The sequence below is a fragment of the Portunus trituberculatus genome, chromosome 25, assembly GCF_017591435.1.
Source record: "Portunus trituberculatus isolate SZX2019 chromosome 25, ASM1759143v1, whole genome shotgun sequence".
NCBI classification, from domain to species: Eukaryota; Metazoa; Arthropoda; class Malacostraca; order Decapoda; family Portunidae; genus Portunus; species Portunus trituberculatus.
Genome location: NC_059279.1, coordinates 18,274,205 through 18,280,787, shown reverse-complemented (window position 1 = coordinate 18,280,787; position 6,583 = coordinate 18,274,205). Strand labels below are relative to the sequence as shown.

Genomic DNA, 6,583 nt, shown 5'->3' with positions numbered 1-6,583 from the left:
GTCATTTGAACCATTACATTGCTAACCTTTGTCATTTGAACCATACAGTGCTAACCCTTGTCATTTGAACCATTACACTGCTAACCCTTGTCATTTGAACCATACAGTGCTAACCCTTGTCATTTGAACCATTACAGTGCTAACCATTGTCATTTGAACCATTACACTGCTAACCCTTGTCATTTGAACCATTACAGTGCTAACCATTGTCATTTGAACCATTACAGTGCTAACCCTTGTCATTTGAACCATTACACTGCTATCCATTGTCATTTGAACCATTACACTGCTAACCCTTGTCATTTGAACCATTACAGTGCTAACCCTTGTCATTTGAACCATTACAGTGCTAACCCTTGTCATTTGAACCATACAGTGCTAACCCTTGTCATTTGAACCATTACACTGCTAACCCTTGTCATTTGAACCATTACACTGCTAACCCTTGTCATTTGAACCATACAGTGCTAACCCTTGTCATTTGAACCATTACACTGCTAACCCTTGTCATTTGAACCATTACACTGCTAACCATTGTCATTTGAACCATTACATTGCTAACCATTGTCATTTGAACCATTACACTGCTATCCATTGTCATTTGAACCATTACACTGCTATCCATTGTCATTTGAACCATTACACTGCTAACCCTTGTCATTTGAACCATTACACTGCTAACCATTGTCATTTGAACCATTACACTGCTAACACTTGTCATTTGAACCATTACACTGCTAACACTTGTCATTTGAACCATTACAGTGCTAACCATTGTCATTTAAATCATTACACTGCTAACCCTTGTCATTTGAACCATTACACTGCTAACCATTGTCATTTGAACCATTACAGTGCTAACCCTTGTCATTTGAACCATTACACTGCTAACCATTGTCATTTGAACCATTACACTGCTAACCCTTCACTGCTACTCAATACCTCTTTCCTCCACCACTATAGCCTCTCTGACACCATTCTTATTGTGTTTCTGCAGTGTATCCCTTCACTGTTACCCGGCACCTCTTTCTTCTACCACTATAGCCTCTCTGACACCATTCCATTTGTGTTTCTACAGTGTATCTCTTCACTGTTACCCGGCACCTCTTTCTTCTACCACTATAGCCTCTCTGACACCATTCTTATTGTGTTTCTGCAGTGTATCCCTTCACTGTTACCCGGCACCTCTTTCTTCTACCACTATAGCCTCTCTGACACCATTCCTTTTGTGTTTCTACAGTGTATCTCTTCACTGTTACCCGGCACCTCTTTCTTCCACCACTATAGCCTCTCTGACACCATTCCTTTTGTGTTTCTGCAGTGTATCCCTTCACTGTTACCCGGCACCTCTTTCTTCTACCACTATAGCCTCTCTGACGCCATTCTTATTGTGTCTCTGCAACGTTACACAGTCTAGGAATTGTGATATCTAAGTTTTTTTAATCACCTTATTGATGTTTTCATTTGTGACTCATTGCGTGTCAGTGAAAGAGTTGATATGACATTGCCTGACCAGAAAGTGAAGTGATTAGAATTCTTGTTATACTGTCTCGTGGTGACACATATCTCGGTTTCTGTTTTGTAGGTTTCATTATTTAAGTCCGAGGAAGTGAATTAATTGTTTGTTTCGCCTCTCATGTTTCTGATCTCCAGGAATGAAGGATTTGTTGCTTTCAATTTTGTGTCTGTTTGGCGAGCCGGCTTTTATGTTGTGCAGATTTCTTTAAGTCTGGTGTATTTCTGAAGTCTCTCTCTCTCTCTCTCTCTCTCTCTCTCTCTCTCTCTCTCTCTCTCTGTTTTATTAAATAGTGCACATTTCTCCTTCCTGTAGGACTGACAGTGGCCAGAGAGAGAGAGAGAGAGAGAGAGAGAGAGAGCATGGACGCATCTTGCTGGAGTAAAAAGAGAGGGAAAAGAAACACATCTGCATTTATTAAGGAAACATTATAACTCTTCCGCTTTGACGGCAGACCAACTTTCATCACAGGAAGTAATCAGTAATCATCTTGTGCCAGTTGTCTAGGCCAGGCGAGGCGAGGGATGCTGGGGAGGGAGGGAGGGAGGGAGGGTGGGTTGGTGAGGGGGTGAGAGTGTCTGGGTGGGTAGGTGGGTGGAATGAGGGGAGGGCCACAGGGACATGTAAGTCTATTAGACAGCCACGCTTTATTACAAATTCACGCAGGCTTTGATGCATACGCGAAGCCATATGTAATTGTATTAAAAACCTACTCTGGTCCTGTCCCCCCCCTCCAGCCTTATTCAGCAGTCCAATTAAGGGTTTCCATAACACACACACACACACACACACACACGGTAGCTGAAGGCATGCGAAGAGTTTAGACTAGAGGAGGAAGAAAAATAGTTCACCAAGCCTAATTGAGGCGAAATATTATTCAGGAATGTTGGTTGGGTGGCGGCGGTGATGGTGGTGGTGGTGGTGTTTGCAAGCTGCCAGATGATAGACTGACTGGTTGACTTAAAGGTGAGTTCACTACTTCTCCACAGGCCTACCTAATGAATGTGTTGTACCTATTGGCGACATAAATAAGTAATAGCGGTGTTCAAGAGACGCGTGGGATGAAACAAGGAATTCACAAGAGACTCACAGTTAAGTTATCTGGATAGGACAGCTGAATGAGTATATGAAAAGAGAGGGCGCCACAACACCGCGGTCATATGACGCAGAGGAAGGAACGAATGCTTGGTAACTCCTGAAGTGACAAGCCAGCCATCAGCAGAGGTGCCGCCGCCAACCACTCGCCGTGCCAGTCAATGCAAGGCGGAGGGAAGACAATAGCTAGCAAATTCAGGCCATATAAAGAGGAAATTCAAAGTGAGATAAGAAGGAATCAGTTCTTCACTCTCTTCCTTTTTCACAGAAGAAGAAAAAAGTAGTAGACGGCTCAAGTAAGGCCAGAGAGAGAGAGAGAGAGAGAGAGAATAATTATTTCTTTCCATCTGAAATTTTGCATTACACTATAAAAATCTGTATGGAAAAAAAATAAAGATGAAAAGAACCTACATAAAAAAGATAAACATTACACTTTATAGAAAAGCAGTTTAATATTTCTGCAGGCCTCAGCTAGACTCACTGCATCACTAGGCCTGCGCAAAGAGATGAGCAGTGATGTTAAGCTGTGTCAGTCTGTGTGTGACGCGAGGGTTGTTTACCTCACCACTGCCCCTTGAACTCTATCAGTCTGGAAGTAAGTATTAAGTAGTTTTAACCACCTCAGTACTAAGACACGTTTTCATATATACTCTGCTTACTATATGGCGATTTTAAACACCTTCAGAAACATATGTGGGGGATTAGAATAGTGAAGACTTTGGCTAGTAATCCTCTGACCTCCTTAGACCGTTCCTTATGTCAACAAAACCGTCTACTCACATTCAAAACTCAAGCTGAAAATGCGTCCCGGTACTGAATGGGGGGAGGGGGCATAGACCGTAGTAGTGGTGGTGGTGGTGGTGTAAGACTAGGTGGGTGTTGATATTGGCGGGCGTATGGCGGTATGGCTGTTTGGGGGAGAAAAGGAGTGCTGGGTGACGGTCAGGGTGTGCCATTGTTGATGCTTGTATGGAAAGGAGGGGTGGTTACTTGAGAGAGAGAGAGAGAGAGAGAGAGAGAGAGAGAGAGATATAACTAGCGGTGGTCAGGGAGGTAGTTCGGATAATGATGGAGAGCAGTCCGGAGCAGGGTTGCCATACGTCCGGATTTTCCCAGACATGTCCGCAATTAATGTCACTCATATCAAAATCTGCGTCCGGAAAAGGGGAGAGGGAGAGAGGGGGGTTTGCTTCCGAAATCCCTCAAATGTCCGGAATTTTAGCTTTCATCAATAACTGTTAACACACACTCTCTCTCTCTCTCTCTCTCTCTCTCTCTCTCTCTCTCTCTCTCTCTCTCTCTGTGTGTGTGTGTGTGTGTGTGTGTGTGTGTGTGTGAGGTCGGTAGGTACAACATGAGAGAGAGAGAGAGAGAGAGAGAGAGAGAGAGAGAGAGAGAGAGAGAGAGTCTTGTATGTACATATTACCGAGAAAAGGCTGAAAAGCTGACTCCGTTGAGAATTACTTAGAAAGAGAGAGAGAGAGAGAGAGAGAGAGAGAGAGAGAGAGAGAGAGAGAGAGAGAGAGAGAGAATCACCACACGCGCACGTTGGCTCTTTTTTACTCCTCTGTGCGCTGTGTTAGTTTCAACCTACATGGAATTCAGATTGCTAGATAAAGAGTTTCCCTGAGGCGTGTGGTGTAAACAAGAGCTTCCTATTCTCTCTCCCTGCGATGCCAACAGAAAACGGGGCACAGGGAGATATTATTATTATTATTATGTTCATGTTTAATCCAGCTCGTGATATTATTTAGCACCGATATTGTGTGTGTGTGTGTGTGTGTGTGTGTGTTTGTGTGTGTGTGTGTGTGTGTGTGTATTTAGAGAGCAGTTATCGTTTTGTTAATATTAGTATCTAAGCTATAATGTGTGTGTGTGTGTGTGTGTGTGTGTGTGTGTGTGTGTGTGTGTTGCTTCTACACACGCCACTTAAATATGAAAGCGAAAGTCGTATATTAAAGAGAGAGAGAGAGAGAGAGAGAGAGAGAGAGAGAGAGAGAGAGAGAATATCCCCTGTGAATTAGTTTAGTATTTGACTTTTTGTACGTACCATATTGATATTACTTAACTCTCTCTCTCTCTCTCTCTCTCTCTCTCTCTCTCTCTCTCAAGCGGTAACAACAGGTGTGTGTGTGTGTGTGTGTGTGTGTGTGTGTGTGTGTGAGGTGTTGGTGGGAGGGGAGGAGGGGAGAGAGGAGTGGGGAGTGACAGAGGTGTAACAAGTAATGGTGATGAAGGATTGGTATCACACTCCCGGTCTGCGTCTCCCTCCGGTCAGTTAGTTAGTCAGTCAGTCAGTCAGTTCCCCACCCGCTAGATTGGTCGGCGCCACACACTAGTAATCAATGCATGGACAAAGGCGGTGGTGGATAAAGGCGACTATTATTGGCAGCAGATAGAAACACTACGCCACAGATTTTTCCAGGAATGGTTTGGTGTTTGTGGCAGAACGGGGCATTGTAGAGAGTGGCGTGGGATTAGGAAGGGTATAGTATTAGTACAGTAGTAGTAATAGTAGTAGTTGTATATCTATTTCTTTTCATTTCTATCCATAATTTGTAGTGTGTTTAGCTTTCTTCACACTCCATTCCATTAAAAAAAAAAAACATCGTATTTTGTCACGCATATGAAGGAAAAAGTTCAGTGATTTTCTTGTAGATTGTGAGCGGGAAGCAGGAAAGTTTTATCTCATCCTGTCCTTATTTGCTAGGAATTTCGGACTTCTTGGCTTTCACAACGCTCCATCTCGTGAAGAAGAGTGCGTATGTTACTGTACGCGTTTGTGTACACTCCTATGTATATATATAGTGACTCGTGTAGGCTGTGAACTGAAAGTGGATGAAGTTTGAAGTAATCTTGCTTATACCCGTGCTGGAGTAGCCTGATCGCTGCGCCAACACCTGCCATGAGACGGCCAAGCAGCCACAGTCCACGGCTCCCATGACCCAGTTCCCCATGCCTGAATACTCTCACCACAGCCTCTCCTCACTCGGCGACTCAGGTTTTTTTTTTTTTTTTTTTTTTTTTTTTTTTATATCACACAGACGAATACTGCGATGGCAACCTGGCCAATTCTCCCTTGGCCAGACTGCTAACGACTGTACCTTCCTTGAACATTCTTTATGGCAACCCTGGCCAATATCCCCCCGGCCAGACTGTTGACGACTGGACCTCCCATTGACGTTATTGAACATTCTTTATGGCAACCCTGGCCAATACTCCCCCGGCCAGACTGTTGACGACTGGACCTTCTCTAGGCATTCTTGGACATTCTTAGTGGCAACCCTGGCCAATACTCCCCTGGCCAGACTGTTGACGATTGGATCTTCCTTGGATCTTCATATCTTCAAATACTTTTCACACTTTTAATTTCGAACTGTATTCAAACTCCCTTTTCACACGTTTCAATATAATACTCATACTTATCCTAAACTCTTCCTTATTTTCTCTATACTCATGTTATTATTCTCTTATAATCCTTACAGACAATAATTATTTTCAAGGTACGCTCTTTGAAGTCCAACTCTCATATATTCTCCTTCTCTTCAGTTTGTCTTCTTTTTATGCAGTCATGTTTCGGATGGACTTTCTTCATGTGGTACCTTTATATGTTTCTCCTTCGTCTATCCATCTCTATATCTTACATCATACTACACACAGTATATCCCTGCGCTCTTCTTCTCTTTCTCCCTTGTGCTTCCACTTTCAGACATCCTCCACGCATCTCAAAACGCACACCAGCCAGCCACGCGATCTCGACAACTTTGATCAGTAGGGCAAAAGAACACGCTTGATAACTCCGGCAACGTTTACTGCAGTCTATTAGCTGAGACCAAGACGCGTTAGTGATGGAGAATTTGACACTTCCCCATGCACACGTTGACTCGACTCTCCTCCAGGGTCGCAGAGTCACTCCCGGGCCTTGATCGTCCCTTAAAAAGATGTTGTCACTTTTGCCTTCAGGGAGGATCG

The 6,583-nt window shown here is 43.7% G+C and overlaps 1 non-coding gene across 1 annotated transcript in view; it reads right to left on the bottom strand.

Annotated features, from left to right (window-relative positions):
* Positions 1-6,565: 6,565 nt before the first annotated feature.
* The window catches only part of Trnat-agu, a 73-nt gene continuing 55 nt past the window's right edge, over positions 6,566-6,583 (bottom strand). The window contains exon 1 of the tRNA in view: positions 6,566-6,583. This exon is cut by the window's right edge and continues 55 nt beyond it. This is a non-coding gene — a tRNA (tRNA-Thr).